The following is a 25,084-nucleotide window of genomic DNA, read 5'->3' as shown; positions in this document are numbered from 1 at the left end:
GTTCATGTCCAAATACATGAATCCCATCATGTGTATAGAACACATGCATGCTCTGCATTGCAGGCACATATATGCCATATGCTCATTCTACATGCATCATGAGTCAATTACCAACCCAGTGCTATCGAATGAATCCAGCAACTATACAAAATGTATTAGAAATGCAGATAGGGGAAAGTTTTTATGCCCGCAGACTGCCGATGACAAACTGTAACCATTCACCCATGTTAGCTTGTCTACATCTGCATGTTGTTCCAAACCCTGTTGTTCCAAAGCCATCCGACAGCCACATTTTCAGTGTCAAGTGCCAATTTAGCCTACGCAGTGTTTGTTGGCACGGCTAATACTTTTCTTTTATTGTCACATGTTTAATGCCAATTGTGAAGCAACCAAACATTCAGACCCAGCATCCACTCCCCAGCCTGTGGACCTATCCAGCAATTTCATCACTGCTTGTTAGTTCCACATTCCCCTGCAGCTACGCCATCTAATCTGTGCAAATCTGACCAACCTTTTGGGCTACACTTGGTGTACTCTGGTACTTTAGTCTGTTTGCATTGGTGAAGTAATAACGTAGACCAAAACATTTTGGAGATTTATAGAAGAAAAAAAGCAGAGATGATTCTTTGGAATCCTCACACCTAATGGCGTCAAGAGATTGAGGGCTTTAAATCTCACAAATGACAATCCCAAGGTACTGAACCTTCCCCCTGAGGCTCTGCTTTAACAACTAATCTCCCCCACACCACTATACCCTGTGGCCCTTGCCAATCATGACTCCAATGCAGAAGAGTAGGTTTAGAGTCTCAGGGGAGTCATGCGAGCAGATTATCACCTCTGCCAGTAGATAAACAGTGGTCACCATGTACACTCATCACCAGAGATTTGGACTGAATCCAGGTCTGATGTTCCTGGTGTGTGCATGTGTGTGTGCGCCTACAGGCCTGGAATGACCGTGTAGATACAGTTTGCCTGTGTTCAGTGTAGAAGCCATTCCAAGTTGGCCCGGCAGTCTCTATTTGTTGATCCTCTGTCCTCGTCCTAGAAGAATTTCCTTTCCTGATCCACCGTGCAATCAGAGGCATCTGCAGTCTGCACTTTGCCAGAATTCTTCAGTCTACCCTAAACTCACAAAGACATGATACAACATCTGTTAGGATGCGCTCATGCCAGGGAGAGGTGCAGCTGTGCACAGTGATCTCGACACTGTGCACAGTGGGTTGGGAGGTGAGCAAGTGCTCCAGTATTACTGGGGTGAGCTGTCATCACCCATGACCTAACAAAATCCATCTCATCATTGACAAAGGCATATCATCACCAGCCGGCAAAGTTCATAGCCATGTGCTCTGCCCACATCAGGACTTCAAAGACCTCCTGAGGTTCCTAAAAATCTGAGACATTTGAGGTATTCAATTTGCCTCAGACATGACATGTTATACTTTTAAATGAGTCTATTCAGTCACTGACTTAGTTTTTAATGAAATGCATAAACTGTTTCAATGTGAAAAAGAAAGAAAAACATCCTGTTCCTTGTTTTGCTGAACATGCAGAGCCTCAAACCCTGTGCCCTGCCACCCCTGACAATGCGATGGAGTAAGCAGAAAATGGATGAACAGATTGTGGATAAATACAGAGAAACACGTCACAAGATGTGGATTAGTGGCTCATATGCTAATTTCTATGGAGTCTGTCTGCTCAAAGTAATGCCATACTGGATTCATTACTGATAAAAAACTTCTATTATTTCATTTCTCTTCCCAAGTTTTAAATGATGGTAATAGACAAGCGGTCTTTCAGTCTTACAGACTTAAAGTGGGAGGGAAATGAACAGGGAGGGGAGGATGATAATTGCGGACAGGGAACAATGAGCAGCAGATGAAATATGTGCTTAGAAAACACAATGAGCAAAAAATGGTTGTCATACACTCCTATCCCTCTGCAGTACAGTGAAGAAAACTCCACTACAGGCTGTCAAACATGGATATAGCAGACTAAAGCAATCCAACAGTTTCTCCTTTTAATGTCCTATACATCTTGAGAGGGGATTATGTGTACAGAGTAGCTATGAAAAGACCTTTCACACCGTTTTGCAGCAGCTCTACAGGGCATGATGCTGAGGGAATACAACTCACACTGCTTGAGTACACTGAGTGTAGTCATTGTCATTGGGCAAATCAAATCCTTGTTGTCCAGATGAACTTCAGAGTTGCCTTTATTTAATCCCTCCCTGCAGTAGCAGTTTTGGGCCCATTTCCACCTGACATACATACATCTCTATTTGGCCTAATGCCTAGTAACTTCTCATGAAAACAGAACTACACTAAAAGAGAACACACTTTAACTCTTTGAACATACATTGAAATATAAGAAAAATAAGACAATGAATCTTATTTCAATTTTTTGAAAAATATACTTATGTTTTGGTTTTACAGTGAACCTTCTAGAATATGAATTATACAATTCTTAAAAAAAAAAGGTTTCAGGTTGACATGTAAAAGCATTTTACTAGTGGAGAACTTGGAAGATATGGAACAGGTCAAGTAAAAGTGCCAAAACAATGACAAGGGATGTAAAGAAAAGGGAGACAGAAACCATTGTGTTAAAGTCTGAGACAAAGGTTATCTCAAAGGAGCTATACTTGGGATTTGTGAAATACAGATAAAAACAAGTCTACAAGGTTTCAGTTGCAAAGAATGTGGGCATATGGTTAAGGTATAAAAAGAAAAAAGCAGATTTGCTAGGTGTGGTGGGTAACATTCAAATATTAAATGTGGAAATGGAGAGAGACCAAAGAGATGTAGAGTTAATCACAAAGTTGCTTATCAGTCAGGGGCTGCGAGGTGCTGAGACAAGAGGCAAAGGTGCAACAGATAAGAGAGCAGGAAAAGTTTTCTATGCAGATGCAGTTAAGCTGTATGGATTGGGAGAAAAAAACAGATCAAGAAGATTGAATGTAACAAAGAACATATTGCAGCAAAAGAGCAGCAAAATCAGGGAAAGGTGTGGATAGACGAGGAGAAATTGGTGACCTTTATAGCAAGGTTGATAAATGCAGCATCTGAAACTCAAATTGAAAGATTATTGTTAAAGCGGTAGTGTGCCATTTGGACATGATAAGTTTGAAAAGGTACAGAATGAACTCAGCATACAATCCAAGTCAAGAATCAGCATGTGTGGGTTGATATTACCAATAATTTAAAATCTTCAGTGAAATGCAAAAAGCCTGATTGTTAATTTGCCAGTTTCTAGTTTGTGGAAGAAAGAAAAAGCAGACATTGTTTGTATTCAAGTCCTGGTTAAAGCCTAATTTGGATTTGTTTTATATGAATATGTGGCAGATATACCAAACAGGAAAGATGGAGGAGGAGAAGGTGTTTGTCACTTTCATAAAGCAGAGGGTCCCTCACAGAGTGCTACATGTAGGTGTGGAGTGAAATGTGGTAGCCAAAATGAAGGGTAAGAGGAAAAAGCTATTTAAAAAAACAAACAAAAAAAACATATATTCTGAGGGAATGAAAGCACAGATTATAATGATCAGGTAACAGAAGATCTGCTGGATGACAAGAATGAAGTGTTCTTATGTTTTTGACAGAAAACAAGCAGGTTGTTAGTACAGGAAAGGAATCTGTGCTTGGTGCTGATACCAATATCTCTGGATATACATTTACACCAAAGAGATTGATTATAATATGCTCATAGAAACATTTGCATTAAGCATTAAAGGCATTAGTAAGTAAATGCATACTGTATGTGTGGGAATTAGAAATAAATAAACAAGTGAAAAGAACACATAATTGCCAGCACGTGATTCAGTACAAACAAGCTCACAGCAAACAGGGATATACTGTAGACTCAACTGGAGGGACTACTTAGGTAGGAGTGGTGTGAGTGTTGATTAAAAAGATGGATAGTAACCAATAAGCAAAAGACAGAGTTAAAAGGTAAATACTTTTGTCACAATACACAGAGTGAGGAAGAGGCAAAGAGGAAACTAAATCTGAAAACTTGGAGGCATGAAGCATTGAAGATGAACAACATGCCCCATTTAGCATGAAAATTCAAGAAGACTGCACAAGAAAAACATTAAAACCTTACATCATGTTGAATCATTTGTTTGGGGGAAGAATCCCAGTGAGCTGGAAGGAAGTGATAATTATTCCCATGTGAAAACCTGTTAAAGATGTTAATAAGCCTATCTGTGAATTGATGGAACAAATAGTTAACAAGGAGCTAATGAACTAGAGGTGTGGTAGCTACATACCAAAGTGGATTGAGGACACAAAGTGGCACTATGGATCCAGTGTTGTATCTGGTGAATGAGATAAGAAAAACTCAAGTAAGCAATAGTAAAGAGACAGTGTCATTAAAGCGAAAAAAAAAAAAAAAAAGCATACGACATGGTACAGTATAGAGAGGGTATGATCAAATTACACTTAATGTGAGTCGAAGGGAAAGGGTAAGAAATATCAAATCAACGTATAAAAAATGGATGACCTTGGAGGGATGTTGTAATTGTGTACTTTATTTTGTGTTATGATAAATGATATATTTGGGGAAATGTTCTTATTACAGCAGCAGAAAAGGGTAATATACCCTACAGAATTAGAGTAGGGGGCAAAAACAACAAACAGACAGAAGTATCTTATAACCTACACAATAAACAAAAAAACAAACAACTGGCAAAGTGCAAAACAAGTACTGAAGGTAAAAGTGGCATGATAAATACTATTAGTAGTACTAGTAAGTATGCAAATGAGTATAGGAAGACATTAGCAATGTTTTTTGGGGAGTACATTTTGACCTGAGACAACCATGGAAGGTGCATATTATGTGGTGGATAAAATGATAATGCATTTCAATGGAGTGGGGAGGTAATGAGAACAAGGCTAGATTATGGAAGTACTGTGCTATATATGGATCAGCTTAAATCAGCAGCTGGGGCAACGTAACCAAGCCATAGTTCCAATAGCCCATTATGAAAACAAACGTCCATTCCTTCAAAGTCCCATTGTCGAAGTCCCATACACTCTGGTATCAGCAACTTACGTACGTAACTTAACTGCTGTAATGTATTTAATTCCTAACTAAGTAGTTCAGGTACCTAACCAAACTGTGGCCATTTCACATTATTAACCATGAGTATATTACTGTTACCATGCCAACAAAGGTCAACTGTCAAGAAAAGACCAAAAAACAAAACTAAAGAAGGTCACTTGATTGGGACCTTGAATGCCCAAATACACTGACAAAGGAGATAGACACTAAGATATGTCAGAAAAGTGGGCCTTGGGAGCAGTGGGCTTTTGTTTTCGGGATAAAGAGCTGTCAGACAAATGGGCTTTTGGTCCAATGAGACATTTTTCAGATGATTATTATTAAGGTTCTAGAATAATGGGGGTGTATGAACAATGGGCCATCCACAGAGGGACAGCAGTCACACATGCTCCATAATAAAGTAGATATGATAAGAAGATGGGAGAAAGAACAAGTTACAATAGGCAGAATAAGAATTGGACACAGCAACCTTAATACACACTACTCTACACTATAATGACAAAACAGGTAATTTCAACAGGTCATTGTAATCAAGGTAATAAAAAGAGAGACGGTGGAGCAATTTCTAGTAACATGCAGAAGAGAGACAAGTGATGATCACACAGCTTTGGAAAACAGGGTAAGTAGAGGCCAGTGTAAAACAATATAGTAATTATAATAATAATAATTTTGAGTGTGGAGACAGTGTGGGTGCAGAAAACGGTTATTTGGTTTTATGACAGCTGCTGGACTAATCATGACTTTTGAAAAATGGACAACGAAGAAGACTGTAGGCAGAAGGTGGCAGTAATGCAACGTTAACGATGCAAGAAGATGCATGTGAGAAAAAGTTTAATACTCTGCAGGAGTAAAACAGCCACAGCACAACACGTATCCGGTATTTTAAGTTTGGTCGGCAGAAAAGCTTTGTTTATGGATACACAAAAATATCTTCTGGTTATTTCCTAATAAGTACATGTACAGTAATACTGTAAAAATATTATTGGCATATGTATTTGTTTGCTTGTTGCTATGATAGTACATCATGTTTTGATAGTAAAAGAAAATGTTCAAAGAAATTTTAAAATGCCTTTAAATGGTCTTTGATGTAACTCTAGTGCACTATTTGTAATACATATAAGAGGGCGGTTGGATGATGTGTTAATTAAACAACACAGAAGCACCTTTTAAACTATAAACTATTTTTCTCTTACATTTTTTATTTGAAGCCCACATTCTTACGACACAGACATAAGTTCTGGGTAACGAGCAACTTGTTTCACATGTAAACATATTGGAGATGCTGGCGTCCACACACCAGGAGGCACTGCAGAGAGGGATTAAAAACACTCACACTCTCCCCACTGACAGTAGGTGTTGATAAGCAGAAATGATATGCAGCACGTATGTTTTCCTCACACGGATATCCATGCTGTTTGTGTGGGTATGTGCGGGTGAGCAGATACTGAAGAATGCCAATGTGTAACAATGTGTGATGGTGCTGGGCCTCCATGTTTGAGCATGCAAATGTCTTGGCAATGTTGTCAAGCCCCCTGCAGGTGTTTAGATCTCCTCAAATTCCCAGTGCTCCTTCCCAGCTGAGGAAGGGGGCACAAGGCTTGCCCTTGCCTTCCCTCTCCCCTCTCCCCTCTCATTCTCCAGACCATCTCAGGCAGGAAAGAAAACGCTGCCAACCCCAGGTGTCAGGCATCCACTCGGCACTGTGTCAGCAGACATGGGAGAATGTGAGAGGAAAGATGAAGTGCATGCAGACAAGATTCAAGGATTTAGGAGGGAGGGAATTTTAGTGAGAGGGCAAAGTGTGAAAATTGAGGTAAAAACTGAACAAAACGGGGAAGACATAAGGTGAGAAATGGACTCAAGGAGAGATTTGAGAAAAGAGAGAGAAAACTGAGGCTGAGTACAAGCAAAAAAAAGCGTGTGTTGGCAGTCTACAAAGGGGGGGTATATCTGACCTTTGACATGTAATGGGTTGCACTATGCACCAAAGCCAGGTCCAGAGGGTTTTAACAGGCCTGGCCAGACATCTTAAGTCTGCCCTCTAAAACAAAGACACATCCGCTGAACCCTCCACAGGGACATGGCTCTGTAAGTCTTCCCCTACAAATGGACACTTGGACTTCATATAAATTCACAGAGCACTAGCAGGCTACACTTAATAAGAGAATCTGGAGTCAGATAGCACAGCAAAGACACATGGGAACAAATCTTTCTGTCGTTGTTATTTGTAGCTGTGTGTTTGTGTCGGGACAACTTCTGCATGATAAAGTGCAGATGCTCACGCAACATCAGCTTTCTGCCATTTGTTTTTTGTCTCTTTCAAGTCTGCCAACAGATCCAAGCATTATTTAGGTTTGCAGTTGAAATGAGATATAGCTTGAGGAAGCATGTCTTGGCAGGGACATTAATACTGGAGCTACTGCTGAATGGTTACATGGGTAATCTAATGGCACACTTCAAAATTGGAAATAGAAAATATATATATATATACACACTGTGATTCATTGGATGGAGAGGAAGAAGATATAAAGGGGATAAGACAAGAACTCACTGCAGTTAGCTTGGTAGATAATAGCAAATTGGAGAGTCCCACACGTACAAGGTCAGATGATTGAGAGCTACATCACTTGATGATGAGTGTTGAGCAGGCAGCCAGAGTGCAACAGAGAGATTCATCCACCTCTGTAGCTGCCCGATGACTGAGGGAAATCCAGCTCTCAGGCACGTCCACACATCATCACACATCCTGTCCTGCACTCTCTCTTTCGCTCTGCCCTCATCTTCTCACAATTTCGCAAAAGGAATAACAGGGTAAGACAATTGCACAGACGCCACATTTCAGAGGCTTCTGTCTCTGCAGTCCTTATTTATCAGCGCACTGACAGACATAGTGAGGAACAGAGATGTCTGGATCCTGTCCTTATGGCTAAATCATGTTGCAGGTGGGACAGGTCCTGCACTGCTGCTTTGATCATCCCCTGAAGACTGACAGGGTGACTGATGGGCCTGACTTAGTCCTTCTGCCTATTCAACTCCCTGCATACATGAGAAACAGAGAGGAAGCAGGACGTGAAACAGATAGAGGATGCCGTAGTGTAGTGATGCCGTGATAAATCAGGAGTGAGATTGTAAGCACTTGTATGTTTTTGCGTGTGGGAGTCCAAAATGACAGAGGTTGCTTGAAGCAGAGGATTTTTAATGACACGCTTCATGGCTCCGATTTTAATGTGCCCCGCTAATTATGATATTGCCATGTTAGCCTTTTCCAAGCTATTCAATGTAATGAGAGAGAGAGAGAGACAGAGAGACAGAGAGAAGGCATGGGTACAGCATACTATGTATGACTGTCATTCCAGTCTGTTGCACAGCAGGGGGTAGTGATGAATTAGGCGCCTTGCCGTCTCCCTGGCACCTGGCCACTGTTTGTCCTTTAGGCGTCCTGGTGACCAAAATGTCTCCCTGAGCTCCACGGGGGCTCTTGAGGGGGTTCTAGACACACTGTGCAAAGTAGTACTGTACCATATGTCTATGACTGCGTGGACTATTCTTTCTCCAGATGTGCATGTTTGTGTACAAGAGTTAAGTCAATTTTATGTATATAAAGCAATATCACAAGTCACAAATCACAAGCTGGAGACGCCCTCTATCCTTAGACTCCCATCTATCCTTGGTCACCAGGTGTGCGCACACCAAGTGTGTGTTTTTCTCATTGGAAAAGATTCATTCCGGAGCCAAGTGTCACCTTCAATCCTACAAATGCTCTAGGGTGATAGTAAAACAAAGCCTTGGGGAAAATACCTGTTGGAGCAATAAAGAAGAAGAAATAAATGATGCAAAGATGACTTATGGAGACAAGAAATCTTCTCAGGTCTACATTTTGGCCAGGAATAACCTGTTAGAGGATCTCCTGAATGGTAATTCGGTATAGAACTCAGAGCATAAATCACAGTGCTATAAAAATCCATTAAAATGCCACAGAATAGTGGCCCCAGATGGCAGGCAATTGTACTAAAAAGGTGGATACAGAAGAGAGAACATGTGTGTGTTTTGAAGGAGGACCGGTCTGTATTTGTTGTGGGTGTTGCTAACGGAGTTATGGAATTTCTGTGTGTGACAGAGATGAAAGAAGTGGCGGGTGCATGATGACAGAAGGTGCACACTGAATAAAGGCTGACTCAAAGTGTCAGGATCGGTCCTATCCCTCATCACTCACAGCCCACTTTCTCAACGATGCTCTCCGCAAAATGCCAGGTCTCTTCTTCCACACCTGAGCGCTTAGCTTTAATGCATATTAATTTACTGTCTGGCAGTGACACAGAAGCAGAGATTGAGGACCAAACTATTAAAAATAAGAGGGTGGTTTGTACAGAAAGCGTCATCCCTGTGTGAAACAGGCTTATGCTTTAGCTGATAATAACAACAAATTTTAAATGCTGGCTGGGTTACTCTGAGTTACAGCATTTTTGTGTTGCTGATCAATCAATGCTGTAACCGAACTAAGTGATTTGTCACAAAAGCAAACAGAGGTTACAGAAAAAAGTCGAAAATGTTTGTGAAAGACTGATCCCCTCTATCAACATTTGGCTATGATTTTGTGTCGCCTTTGACAAATCTTTTAGGCTAGTGCATTAGTTTGCTTCTCCATTAACCTTGATATTTCTCAGCTTAGACAGGGTTGTTTTGAGCTATTTGTTGGCTAAATAACGTGACATTTGTAGATACAAAAGGCTCTTTCTAAGGTTATTATAGAATATATATATATATATATATATATATAATATATATATTATTATAATTATATATTACATTTTTTATTTTTTTAAATTTTTTTCCCCCCAGGTAATGTTAATTAATGTTTAAATTTATTTCATATTTTTAAATAGAGCCCACAAATCTTCACATACCGGGCCTTTAAGTTTCATTGAAATAATCTTGCATTACTAAGAATAGTCCCCAAATCTTAGACAATGACCATTTAGCATTCCAGACTGAGCGACTATCACTGACCACCCAGGCTGACCAGTTGGGTTTGTGTGGCAGGAAAATAGAAAGAGCTGGAAACATCTAAAAAAAAAAAAAAAAAAAAAGCGGACCCTTCCACACCTGTGGCTGAAGTGTTGTACAAGCTAGAATTCCCCAGTCTGGATAAGACTGTCTAGACAATGAGTCATTAAAGGACGAGCAGGGCAGCTGATGATGAGCTATGCAATCGCAGGCTCCAAGACTGCCCCCCCACGAGTTAGTTGGATCACTCAGATCTGCATGGGAGCAACTGGGACTGCCAATGATGAGGGTTAAAAATAAATATTATGATGATGTCCTCATATTGTCATCTAACCACATTATGTACTTAGAGCTGATTAGTCCTAACAGACAGTCTGTACTACGTTTTTAAAAAACACAAACACACTATTTATGATCAAATAAATAAGGAACGTAGTAAGAGCTAATGTTTAGTACTACTACTACTACGGTCTTACTCTACTGTCACTCTCGAAACAAAGCAAAATAAATATATAAATAATTATAAAAGTCCCTGTTGCATAAAAGCAACAAAATGTAACAAAACATACCAATGTTGATGATTATTATGAAAAGGGCTAAAAGCTCGGATTCAAATAATAATATAAAAGTACTCTTGGTGGCCAAGGCTGAGGTAACAGAAAATGAATGACATGGGGACATAATGTGTTTTCAGTAATAATAGTAGGCCATATCTTTGCAATATGCATCTGTGCTCTTAACAACACTTGCACAAGGGTGAAAAGATTTCTTTCATAATTGTGCTCCACATTAGTATGATGTATAATGCAGAACATTTGAATAGAGTCATAGACTTTGGACATGCCAAAGATTTTTTTTTTTCTGCACAACAAAATCTCACAGGTTTTACTATGCCAATGTCACTAAATAGAATTTATTTAATCTATAACACAACATTTGTTTTTGTCACAGAGGAACACTGTGGAAATCAGCAAGGGGTTTATTGCAAGAAGTGATATTTTTTTCCCAAGGGACATTTTTGTGTGTGTTTTTGATTATTAAAAAAAGCCAAATAATAGGTAAATATTTTGAAAGTTTTTCTGTGTACTTTGATCCAACCCTCTAAAGATAAATAAAATACAAAAAGCAAAAAGCAAAAAATACAGCAGACAACTGGTGAGTGAACATATTGTAGATTAGGTGCAATATGATTCATTGGTTTTCCTTTCAACCATTTGGAAATTTAAAATGCTCCTTGTGAATTTGAAGATTAGTTTAGCCCACCCGGATCTTTTCAATCCACATGTAATCATTCAGAAATTGTCTTTGCATCATCTGTTCTCTACAAAACAGGATCACAGGACATTAATCAAGCAGAACAATCACTGCCATGTTCTAAAACAAAGTGATGATGGACTCCAACACTGCTCTCCATTTTTTCATCTTAACCATTGTTTCTTTCAGCAAATTTATAATCATTCCGACAAGAATTTGCCAACATTCAAATGAACTGCCAACAGCCGAGCTCGGCTACTGTTCAGGGCTGTCAGAGAGATCTGAAACGAAGATTCAGGCCAAGGAGGCAAATACTCACCCCTGCCAAAGACAGAAATAAGAACCAAGGTAAAGAAATAAAGCATGCTGTTGAAAATGCATGCACTCACACAACACACACAGGATGTCATCTGCATCCCTTTGTTTTTTCAACGAAAGAAAAGTGGGGAACACAGAATTATTTTTTATGGCCAAAGTGCTTCCCGCTTTGAACGGCTGAGTCATTTGTGCCATAGTTTTCAACAAACTGCACAGATGGGCTGCATAGTCATTGTTATTCATGACTGAAGCGCTCATTGGTGATAATACAGCTATACCATAAACCTGCAATTATGCACAACAAGCATTACAGTCTGCCACTGGTTAGTGAAAAAGAATACCATGTGGATGATGGACAAATGGCAATGGTTTCAATTCAGTACGAGCACAAAAGGTAATTGGCTCAAAGGATTTGATAATACCATGGTCAGATGTTATATATAGTTTTTTTGTTCTGGAGTAAATAGCAAGAAATGTTTGATGGAGGGAAATATTATCGCCTCCTGTGCAACTTGATCTTCGGGAAAGCAATTAAAGTTAAAGATAAATGATCATAAAAGAGAGCGAGCCTCTTTTTAAGTTTACTGCATCTTCTGCATCTCAGATATGAATACAACTATAATCTGGCATGTGATGTTTACAAGCACACTTTCATCTGCTCAAATACTTAGAAAAGAAAACGAGACACAAGAGCAAGAGAGAACAAGAGAGCTACTGCAGATGAACAATACTATGCAATAAATGCAATAAAACAATAGATTCATATCTGTGAAACAGTAGAACAGAGAGAGAGAGAGAGAGAGAGAGAGAGAGAGAGCAAACTGCTAAAAAATAATTACCATTAGCCCAGTGGATGTAGAGAAAAGTGCAGAGCAACAGATTTGCATGGACACCAAAGACATGACACCCTCTTTGATCTTCACCTGATACTGCTTAAGGAGGTATTAATATCGACGAGACGGGATAGGGGGAGGCAGCAGGGCTTAAACAGGACTCAGTGCAAAGGGAGATAAATATGTGATGTATTTGAGGACAAAACCACTGACATTGAGAGACGCCATATCTTGCTGCACGTTTGGAGGTGGAATAAAAAAAAAAAAGATGTATTGTAGTTTAACTGGCTGAATGACTAACATCAGAGAAACATCTGTATATCAATCATAAAGAATCTATTCTACCACAGAACATCAGTTTATGACATGCACTATTGCTTTTGAAATGCAATAGCTGCACAGGCCAACAGATGCTTCCCTAACAGAGGCTCGAAATAAAGTGGGGCTGACTTATCTCCCACCCTATTCCCACTGACATCCCATTGCAATGAGATACATCTCACCATTCGGCCATTAAGCCTGCTAAGGTATGGAAAGGAGGCGATTTATATTGTGATTGTAGCAGTGCCCTCCATGACTCATCCAGAAGGGCAGAGATGGCCAGAGAAGGCCCCAGAGCTGCAAACATCCCCCCTGCCCTGCGGAGCTGCCTGCCTGCCTGCGGCTGTAGCTAAATTTACTCCCCCCCTCCCCAAGCATCCCGGCACATCATGTTAGGATTCTATTACTCTCCCGTGTCCCAGCATACAGATAGTCATGTGAAAGCCGGCCACAAGCCTCCGCGGCTGGCAGTGCCCTTCCTGCCCCTGCATTCAGCATTCAGTCAAGTTAATGCCATGCGTCTCTACCCAGCTGCCCAATCGCTCTCTCGCACTTTCTCTCTCTTTATCTCCACTCTTCCTTGCTCATTCTCACCCCTTCTATGGCTTGACTCTCAAATCCCCACCCTTCTCAACCTCGCTCCCCTCCAATTATGGCTCCTCTCATCCTGAAAGCAGGGTTCAGCAGTGGACGAGCTTAGGTCTGAGAATGATGGTGGGTAACGGAGAGGGGGAGAATGAACCCCGGCCAAATGGGGATCAATAAGGAGACAGGGCTGAAGGATGGCTCCTGTTATGGGCAGAGAGGTGGTAGAGGATGGGGGTGAAGAAAATGCCACTGCTGCCACATCCAGTCAGATCACATGTTTGATATCTCAGTATGTCTCCTCCATCGATGAAGTGCTGTCAGCAGTGAGGCTAGAATACACTTCTGTGATGATAAGGCACGCTGCCCTGTTGAAAATCACTCTCCTGACTAAGCAAGTGGTAGGCTGACGTCCCGGGGTCGATCCAACACGCAGCTCATCAGTTCTTACTTGGCCATGTATGAGAGTGTTAGTCGTTGAGCCTGAAATAGACTGACATGCGTCAATGAGGGCAATGGAGTCATTAGCTATTCCTTTTGAACAGCCAGCACACTCCGACCGAGCAATACACAGGGGTAAGCACAGATTTCTGAAGCCAGCTTATGCAAATTGCATAAACAGGTTCAACCCATCCCAGGTTGAAATGCATAGGAAAGAGGAGATAAAGAAACAAAGCAAGAGGAAGAAAACTAGACCAAAAAAAAATAAAAAAAATTCTTTGCAGGAGAAAAAAAAAGCCAAAGCTTCTCACCATGCAGTCATTCTGCAGACATGACCATAAAGCACGCTGCAAACTCCCCTCCTACCCATCCAGGCAGTCCATGACATCTTCACTCTCGTATACGAGCACACTCCAGGGTCACACTGACCTCTAGTGGCATTACCAAGAACACAGGGCTCATGACAGCAGGTCATGACTGAAAGATAATTTGTTCTTGAAGTAATTTTATCAGAAAATTGATTTTAAGTCAGTGACACTGGTCTAGTAGCTCTCAGGTGATCTGGATAAATGGCTGCAGGGAACAGCTTGTTTCAACACCATGTGAACTGCAGTCTCAACCTCCCTGCTTTCCAATTATCCACTGGTGAACAACCGCTCCCCTCCCTCTCTCTCTGCCTCCCCCTCGTCTTCGTCTCTGTGTCTCTCCTAAGACACCTTTGGAAATTTTCGATTTGAACACTATTGATTTTGGGGGTCACACCTACCGCAAAACCCTGACACTACTCTATTTAGTGTGTGTGTGTGTGTGTATATGAGTGGGCGGGGTGGGGGATTGCCAGGAGGTAATCAAAGTGTGACCTCTCTTTGGTGTTGTGTCTGATGAACTTAGAGGTTTGATGCTGAGTGCATTGCTATATATTTTTAAAACAGCTTCTTAAGAGCCTCAGGGGTTGGATAACATCTGAAATCGAATTTCTCTAGAGACACACTTCATGAGATAAGAGTTTCTTTATTTAACTCAAGCAAGCTGCTTAAACTTTTCCAATTATGACTGTAGCCCAGTGCAGAGCTTCTGCTTATTTAATTATAAGCAGGATTTTTTTAAAAACTGTTAGCACACAGTAATCATTTGGAAGAAGCACACTGATAAGTAGTATAGGCCTTTAGTTATGCTAGGAAAAATCCATTCATGTTGTATTGCTCAAAATGCACTAGATGGCGTACACTGCAAGGAAACATGCCCATCAGCGCTATTGTTCCTTCAACATTAATATTGCTAATAAGGCTAAATATTAAGGTAGTATTATTAATCTAATCCATGTCTCGACAACACAATACCCACAGAGTGCACAGGGTGCAGTATCCAGTATTTCTCTCCATAGATATATGGCCATTAGAATACATATCTACAATATGTTTAGATCAGCCTCATTAAATCCTCCTTTGAGTGCACACCAACATGCACTGCCACACAATATCTGCCATCTCCCACTCTTTCCGCCCCATTACTATCAAAGCCAAGAGAAAATGTGGGGATAATTATGTTGAAATGCGTGTGCCGATCTGAGACAAAGCTATAGTCAGAGCAGTAACATCCTCTATAAGAGGCTGCATGTCCTTGATTAAAGGCACTGGCTTCTTCAGCATACGTATGCAATTTGAATAGGACTGTTATTTATATGGCATTTTCCCTATTTGTCTGGGTGGAGCCTTACAGCAACATGCAACATAGGAAGAGTCTTTGATTACGAGCTTTCCGCTGCACCCTCCAACAGCAGCTTTAGTTAAGATTATGTAAAGGTAATGTTAAGTGACTAGGATTCAACGCTGACTACTACAATTCATCATAAATATGTACCTCTTCTGCTGCTTCGCCGTGATGTTTTCTGGATTTGAGAGGTATGTTGTGGCATTAACATGGGTTTAATTACCAGCTGAGACACACACAGCACAAGACAGTAGAGCCATTAAGTTGTTGCGTAACTCACAACAGTACCAGTACCTCTTTCTCCACCAGAGAGACACAGAGAGACACACAGAGAGAGAGCAGGTAGAGAAATGCTCATGGGCACTGTTAGGAGCTTTCCACTAGCCACTAAAACGTCACTCATCAGTGACTCTGGGGATTTTTATATGCTATTCAGGTTTTCACAGGAGACCGAGCCTAAATGTTGAACAACCACAATTGGCACACAAGTGGTGAGAGAACGATTCAAGAGGCAGAGTTTGGATGAGGTGCCGCTTTTAGCTCAATTGATGAACAGAGAATGAATGAAGCCCAGTCACTACCATGTGGGCTAGCAGGTGGTGCAGTGAGTTCATGCAAGCAATAACAAATTTTTGGAAAAAGTTTTGGAAAGGTCTTAGAGGATATAATGAATAGTGTAGCACTCATCTACAAGCACAGGCACTGAGCATGATAAAATGTATGAGTTTCTTCAGTTTTAATGCATCATATTTATCTTTTCTTATACATTCTATATTTTGTTCTTTTATCGCACTTGCTTTAGGTCTTCCCACTAAATAGTGTTTTGAGACACATAACCACAAACTCTCTTTCCAATTGGAGTCAAAGCTGTGGAGGGCAGCTGAAGGGCAAACTATTTCTGCTGCAGAGGAAGAGAGGAAGAGAAAGATAATCAGTCATTTGATAAGACCAAAATTAGCCAGAGCGGTTTGGGGAGATTAATACCTGCTCATCTGTGAGAGATCATTAGACAATATGAAATTAGAACTTGTAAGTTGCATTATATCACCATCTAGAGTTAGTAACCAACCACTGTAAATAATTGAAAGGGAGGAAGGTTTGCAGTAGAAAAGTGAATGGTGCAAAAGAATTTTATCTTGGCCCAATTTAATGCTCTCTATCACTCAAAACAATCTTGTGAAAGATGTGTGGTGGCTTGTTTATCATCATAACAAACAGAAATATTTAGGACAACAACGCCATTTAAGGCGCCTTAACTATGCCAAATTCAAAATGGAGAACCAAAATGAAGAGGTTTCTTTGTTTTAGTTCCTCTATGGAGGTCAACAGACCATAAACAAAAACCACTCATAAGCAATTTAAAAATCACAGTTACACCTTTGTCACTGAACCATAACAGATCGAAGATGCACAACTAATTCCAAAAATTCAAACAGTAATGTTATATTAATAGTGAGATATAATGATATAGATTTTCTGCATGACGAAACAATAAAAAAACTAATAAATAAATTTAAAAAAAACATGCAGACGCTTCAGTTATAGTTTAATTAAAGGTCCGGGATCCTCTTTGAACCCATTTGAAGAGTGTTGTGTTGTGGTCTGCTAACACAGCCATCAAACATAGAGGCTTGGGGAGCCATGCTGTGAAGCGCAGTGAAGCAAAGCCTTGATGTTTTTACAGAAAGAACATTACTGGGGCTGTGAAATACAGTGCCCTTTTCCCTCCCCTTCAACCTCGGCTTCCTTCATCCTCCCCCCTTTTCCGCTCTCAGTTTACCGTGGTACTGAGTGGTGTTGACTGCAAGCCCTCAACACTTTTAGCTGAACCTGTTACTTCTCAAGTTGAAAGCAAGGTGCCCTCACCAATGTCACACACTGAAGAGACTACATTCAGCTTGCATATATCTAAATACATAAATCTTTATAATTGTTAAAAAATAAAATGAATAATTCACCAAAAAAATTTGGCATGTTTTTGATTTAGAAAGAATGAGAACAAAGAAAAAGAACACCACTATCAGCAGACAGCTCAGACCAGCTGCCATTATCTCTGTTAACTGTTCTTCACCATGCTCAGGTGTACTTTGTCATTTTCTGCTGTTTAGCTCTGGTTGGGCTTCTTACATTATTTAATTTTAACAATAATGTTACAACAATAAACTGAATGTCTGAAGTGGTCAAAATACAGAACCAGATGCAATGGGAGCAAAGACTGAAGGTGAGCTTGTGAATGTAAAGCAGAATATGACAATGACATTAAACAGCTGTGCACCAGATATTCTCTGACAAATGATGTACCTACTCAATAACATTTTATTCTTTACAAATGATTTACAGTCACCGCAGATTCTTATTTTAATCCTTATTCAATCAGTACTGTCAGATCCCAGCTCTTGAATAACATGTGTTCAGGGTCTCACTTGCAAAAGAAACAAACTGAAGCCTGAGCTGCGCACAGACCAAAAGCACAAAAAGTGAGTCCACAAGGACAGGGCAAAAAAAACACCAGTTGGCAGTATAAACACCTGTTTACACACAGACACCACTGAAGAGGTACACTTCAGATAGCAGTTAAAGTATCAGAAGTACTTTCAGTAAAGCACTGAATTGGCAGAATAAGATCAAAAGGATTTACCTCACAAACCAATTGAGAAAGTGAGCCAATTTAAACAGCAGAGTGAAGAAACTCAGCCTGAATGCAAAGACCAGAGTATTAGCCAAACTCTTGTCCTCGTTGGATGCCTCTACAGGAAAGAATGCAGAATTCAAAAAGCAAAGTGATTAAGTGTAAGAAAAAAAAAAGCTTCTCCTGAAGCTAAGCATCTACCCTGCCTCACAGGGATTTATAGTGACAACTGTGGCCCTGTGGGCTATTAATTTCCCTGTTTCCCCTCCAGAAAAGGCCTGTCCAGACCAACCAGTCTCAACGCTCAGCCTCCTTTATTACTCAGAGCTAACTGACGGCCCAGATGTTACTCCCATTGAGCACCGTTCTGCAGCTGAAGCCTTTCTCGATATTGCAGATGGTTGATGTGAGCTGTCTGTACACCTCAGTTAGAAACGGCTAAAAGCTTTTGCTTTGACACTTTTGCTCCTATGCAACAACTGAAAAGAAAGATACTTCTGGACATTGGCAGATATTATGTATCTGACTGCAGAACCCACAGTGCCTGCCAGAGGTCGCTGCCACACTGCACAGTTCAGTGCTGTCACTGACCGAGTGAAGCCGAAGCCGCTGAGCCTGATTATGATCAAAGTGTTTGACCTCAGGAACATTTAAGGAACACTGCTTTTTTAGAGCAAAGGACCCTTAGAGGCTCCTGCGCACTGCTGATGGGATACTTTGTCCTGAACAGCATGACCCAGAATGAAAAGCAGCAGCCAGCTTTCACGCTCGGTGCTGGCTGGCACCTGGTGGTGCCTGCTTTACATGGATAGTCATGATCCAGAGTGGGTCCTTATTCATATTAGTACACCTCATTCAACCTCGGGATGGAAGCTTTTAAGAGGTTGGCAGCTTGATGTAATTTCTCTTTTTAGACTTCATATTTTAAGTGAATCTGCTCTGAGTTACCAGAAAAATGCAAAAGCAACCAGCTCTGCAATAAATTCTTATTAAAATGTTCAGTGACTGAGATTCCAAAGTGTTGCCTAGCCAAAATGATATTTGCTATGGTCTACTTGGTAATTTCCCTTTGATGCACGTTATTAATAGGCTCTTTGTTACTTGCCATGTAATCAAATCAAGCTTTGGAAGCTCCCAGCTTTAGAGGTTAAGACACAGACCAATCAATGGCCACTGTTGATCCATGCCAGTTAATGGTATGAGACAATCAAATGCATTGTTTTAAGCAGAGGCTGTTTCAGCTGAAGTTCAGGGTCAGATATACAGTATGTAAAAAGAACACATAAATCAAGTGCTGCTTCGCTGAATCAAAACACTTACTATCTTGCAGCTTTCGCTCTGAGTTGCTGACGTTTGCTTCCAAACATACTCAAGTATGTGTCTTTGCAAGCACAATATAGCACAGAGCTGAACACGGTGAAGAGCAGGCAGTCTAAACAGTACTGTATGCCATTATTCAAACAGTGGTGCCATTTAGAACAGTAAGCTACTTGTTATATTATCTTTGCACATTTCACATAAGCATTAACACTTACTCCACAAACTTTGACACATTCCGTCTGTACATTGTCATTATGAATAAAAGTGATGCAGAGAGTTGATGTGTTACAGTGTGAACAGCATAATAATGCGTCGTTAGCAGGAAAATTAGATTAAATAGCTCTTTAGAATAAGCATACATAAAGAAACAGGCAATAGACTGGTGGCATTGATTATTCTTGCTGACACTTGGTGACCTTAATGGTCACAAATTGAACAAAAATATTCTGGCTGCTTTTCCATGTGTTTCTGTAGCGTTTACGGCGCAAAATAATTTATGCCTATGACCAATTACTGGTACAAGCAACAGTGGAGGTCACGCAGGTTATGTCCCTACAATTTAAAGCATAGAGCTCATGTTTGACCGTGTGTATGCGTATGCATAAGGGGCTATTTCCTGTAATCACCCACCCTACGTTTTGGAGGTAGGCGGACAGGAAGCACACCCATACCAGAGCAGTAAGTCAGCCCTCAACAATATGTAATTTAGTCCCTTAGTGTGTTTCCCGGAAGGACTATTGTCTGTTCTCGTAAAACACCCTTGAGCAAAATGGGAAATACCCACAACTATCTCACTGCAGGGGATCAAGGCTGTGCAACTTGGCCCATTCTATCTCATTCCTTAATATGTCTTCATTTCCTGAATTTCCTGACATCAGCCTTATTCATGAACACATCCATTCTTGATTCTCGCAAAACTTGTGTTAAACAAAATGACCCAAAGGAATAAAGGATCATCAACGTCACTTGAGAGAAATCTTTTGCAAACAAACAATCACTTAGCCGTGATTGCAGCTTGATCGAGTAAAGACAGAATTAGGCCATCCCGAGGCTGGAAGTACAAAAAGCAACCGGGGTGGAACATGGGGTAATTTCTCACCGGCTCAGATGTGGTCGGAAACAGAGGCGGTGGGCGCTCCGGCTCGTCTGTGACAGCCTGTCAAACAGAGGAAGAAAAACAGGGAGTGAGAACTACTCCTCCGATCAAATCAACTGCTAATTGTAAAAAATCATGGAGTGATAATAGCGCACTCAGCTAAAAAGTGGGCTGTTAAAAGGTGGATTCCTGCAGAAACGACAGAGCTACGTGACAAACACACATAATTACGTGAGCTTGTGAACAGTACACCGGCGGAGAGCAAATGCTATTCAGTGGTTGATATTCATTCCCAAGACATGTCTATTAAACACAATGCGACAGGAACACACAGAAATAACACAAAAAGCCGGATGACCATGCACAGTCCCCTTCCTCATGAGGCAGGGTCATTACTACTGACCACAAATTTAGCATGTGGACACATCTTTGCCATTGGAGATGCCAGTCAGTGTGCACTGAAGAGTCAGGAAAATTATAGTCCATGCCACAGCTTTGCCAAGCATCCAGATGATGCTATTTCTGACCACTATGGATATAACTAACAGTCACAAGACCAAATAGTCCAACTGCCTGATAATCATAAACACAGACAACTATTTTCAGCACGCTAAGATGAGTAAATCACCATGATTTTCATACATTAGTAACCTATGAGTATGGCGGGATGCTGTGTTCATGAATCAGTGTTTTTTTTGTGGAAACTGCAGGTTGACAGTGCAGACGAGACTCTGTCCTATGAGCTCATGCTAAAAACCACAGACCACAGGTCTCTGTCTGCTGTGACTAACTCTGCACTCCATCAGCTTTCTTGTGGGATACTCTTGCGCACAATGTCAGCCAGTCCAAAACCAGAGCCGGTGGTCTCTGAAGCTGCAGGGTGTGTCTACAACCTGCAGGCTTTCCACTTGCCGTGCTCACTGAATTTTCTGGTCAGACAGGCATGCCATCTGAAAGACAGGGTAGGTGCTCCACTTGACATTCTGTGGTTAGACAGATGACTGGAAAGAATTATGGAGGCACAAAAAATAAAATAAAGAGGAACAAGAAGGGAGTTGGAGGGGAAGCATAAGATGAAAGAGGTAATCCAAAAATAAGGGCAAAGGCAGGGAAAACACGAAACAAGGAGTGAATGTTGGCTAGAGACAAGACATTAATTCACTTCATTTTCCAGCCGTTTTTGCCAAACAAAAAGTCAACAAGTCATTACTTTTAATTTTCTGTTGTGGCTTCAAAACTATAAGCTTCTGGGGTCCAAGTAATTATTTTCCCATCTACGTTTTCAATCTTTCTTGTGTGATAAAAAGTGCTTTCTTTTTCTCAAAGAACAAAAAGGGAATTACACTCCAGTGCTTTTGTAGCTAATACTCAGCAGACCTCTCAGAACATGTATTCTAAAATCTCTGAGCTGATTCATTAGAGGCTGGAAGCAAAAACTGATGCAAGATCTGAAGTCGAATGAAACATGAGTCAACAATACATCCCACCATGCTGTTACTTTCATTTTTAAAAGTAACCCTTAATGGTAGATTTGGGCACTGTTTTGGATTTCTGACGTTGAGGATTAAAGCATCAAAAAGAAAACATGTCTGAGGTCAAGCATCTGAAGCAGCTTCTTCAAGTGACGACGAGAAAAAGGAGAAAACCCTGCCCTTAGGCCGCGTACTGTAAATGTCCACGTGATGCTGAGGTGCCAATTATGGTAGCTTTGTGTTTTTGTGATGATTAACTGCCATGAGTGTGTACTGACAGTGCATCTCGGCTCAAGGTTCCCTGTGTGTTAGGTCAAAGCACACTATAGTTACACTATCTGGAAATCAAGCATGAGAAGCGCCTTAGACACCTCGATATCAAAGCGTGACTTTTAGTTACACCTTTACTAATTGTTGCTGAATATTTCAAGGAACTGTTTGACATGGTCATGCTTGTGAAGTTGAATTGATTCCATAATACTAAAAACACTCTGGATGAAAGTTGTATCCCATAGTTCTCACCGTAAATGGGTGCAGTAAGCAGGTCTTTGGAATATCCCCTTGAGGTTTCAACAGTTTGGATAAAGGCAAGAGCGTGAGAAGCTCCTTCAGTATATTCTTAGTACTGCCTCTCCATTTTTGCCTCTCATTTCTCTTTTTGCTACATCCCTTGGGGCTGCTTTTTTTTCTGTTTTTTTTGCACATCAATCATTTATTTTTCAATTTCTTTGCGAGGTTAGAATCTGTCAGCAGGATTTCACAACACTTAGGCTGCACAAAGAAATAAATGAAACTGAATATTGTTATATTTTACTGTGGCATCTTTCTTTCTTTCTCAAAATACACAAACACACATTGTTTCAGCAATCCGCAACATACTTTGATATTGTTCGTCACAGTTTCTTTTGGAGTGGACTGCTAATTTGATCAAACATGCCATTTGATGATGCCACACACTGAACAATCAAGTCTGGCAAAATAATGACTGCAGTCAAGAGGTAACCACGGGAAAATATGGTGACATCTCCTTTTAGCCACTATTCCCTGTTCTCCATTTAACTGACTACAAGTATATACAATTATGGTAAATTTGGTCTCCGCCTTTCATTGTGTAATGTGGTCTCGTGGTCACAACAGTAAAGTAGAAGAGACATCTGCCTGCCTGTTTTTATTTGCCCCTGCTTAACTACTGTTCTGTAGCCACTGTGTTTATTTTTCCCCCCACATCTACCAATTTATCTGCATGCAAGCCTGCCTGAATCCCCATGTGCCCCCTGGCCTGCCTGCACATCTGAGGTTATGAGGACTGAAATTTTACCCTGAGAAAGTACTGCAGTGCGGCCAGACTGAGCCAGACAGCAGCTCTGTAGTCTCAGGAGTGGTCCACGTTCCAAACAGGAAGACTGAATCAGGCAAGATAACGCTCTATTTATATTCTCCCAGACAGGCATCCTGATCAGATCATCAAATAGGATCACACCAAGAGCTACTGTAAGGGGTGTGTGATGTCATGCACAATAGTTAAAACACATATTATGTGAAATAACAATGTAGTCATCAATATGCAACAGTATCATTCAGAACGTGTTATACAAGATGGGGAGCACAATACATTGATTTATATTCAAGCAGCATTTCAAGCCAGGCATTCCATTTTAATGACACACAGTCATCGCCAGGAGAAGAAGCTTGGACACACACACACGGCTTTGAATGCACCAACAGAAATGTGGTGGTGATCAATCACTGAAAGGATTTGGCAGCTTTAAGCACTCACACGAGTAGCAGACAACTTACATCAATTATTGTGAACTTTCTTTCCATAAATAATTGATCATGATGCTGACAGTCGGACTACAGAAATACGATTTCTAACTTTAGCAACTGCACTTGCATCTCAGAACATATGGCCTTTTGAAACACGTGCTGCGGTGACTCCACATACTCAGCTCGTCTATTCCAGCCATTGGTATGTGAGGGAGCAAGAAAGAAAAAAAGAAAAAAATGGGGGTTGCAGCGGGTCAAACCGTTGAACAGGAAATACCTAATTGATGCCCTAAGCTACTCATGACCTCTATAAGAAAACAACAGACCTGTCCGCCTCAAGGCAGATTGACATTACAGTGATGTTGATGCTAGTGAACCTCATACTGGTGCATCACTCAGCATAATATTGACCCACTGTGACACTTCAATGTTTCCATCAAGGCCTTCAGGATCAGACTTTTGTTCAACAAGGTACGATAACAGCAAAAAGAGAACAGCCTGACCTGAATACCATGACATCATACATATCCTATGTTGTTGTGCAAATGGCGATAAGAATGGCAAGTAATTGTTGTGCAAAGTGTTTGCAATTAATGTACAATCTGAACTGGGCAGAGTGGAAAAGTTGGCGAGGTTATGGGTTAATAAATTTAAATGGTTTATTAACAGATCACCAGCTGTTAAACCAGGAAAACAAAGACATTTTTAAGTGTTGATGAATCAGTGTTGTTTCTCCCTCCTCTGACTCTGTCGCTATAGTGACGCTGTTGTTATTGTGAGCTATTTATTAGCTAATGCTGCCTTAATGTCAACACAACTTGATGCCTCAATGACCTCATGACTACGATAACAAACACAAATGAGAATTTCTAACAATTTGTAATTATGAAATGATGGTAGCTTTGTGTTTTTTGTGATGATTAACTGCTTTTCAAATTTGCCACATGGACGGCGATATTTTTGTGTTCATCTTTTTATAACATCGAATGGCAATGTTCTCTTGTTGCAATCTGTCACAATCTGTTAAATTGCCAAACACAAACTACAAAGTGGATAACTTCAGTAATAATATTTTATTGATTGATTTGATTTGTTTTAGTGTATTTAAAAGAAAATGTCCTCATTGCTATAACACTGAGTATTACCCATATCATAAGATAGTAGCTGCTATATCAGATGAAACACAAAGTGAATTGAATGTTGGCCTGCCAAAGTTTGTAGATATTCACCTCTGATCAAAGACAAATTTAAAATAAAAAATAAGAACATTTGAATCGGA

At 40.5% G+C, this 25,084-nt stretch overlaps 1 protein-coding gene across 5 annotated transcripts in view; it reads right to left on the bottom strand.

The window, feature by feature from the left end:
- tspan9a (tetraspanin 9a) overlaps positions 1-25,084 on the bottom strand; it is a 148,760-nt gene that overhangs the window by 111,497 nt on the left and 12,179 nt on the right. The window contains exons 1-3 of one of the 5 annotated variants that reach the window (XM_027272590.1): positions 20,727-20,780; positions 20,570-20,626; positions 4,262-4,309 (exon numbers count right to left, since the gene is read on the bottom strand). The exons of 1 other annotated variant lie outside the window; for it this stretch is intronic. The gene's annotated coding sequence lies outside the window, so the exon portion shown is untranslated. Of the gene's footprint in view, positions 1-4,261; positions 4,310-20,569; positions 20,627-20,726; positions 20,781-25,084 lie in introns of those variants that run through there. 3 more of the 5 variants (XM_010756816.3, XM_019263439.2, XM_010756817.3) reach the window with 3 other exon arrangements.

Source organism: Larimichthys crocea, chromosome XXI (assembly GCF_000972845.2).
Source record: "Larimichthys crocea isolate SSNF chromosome XXI, L_crocea_2.0, whole genome shotgun sequence".
Classification (NCBI taxonomy): domain Eukaryota; kingdom Metazoa; phylum Chordata; class Actinopteri; family Sciaenidae; genus Larimichthys; species Larimichthys crocea.
This window is presented reverse-complemented; position numbering and strand designations above follow the sequence as displayed.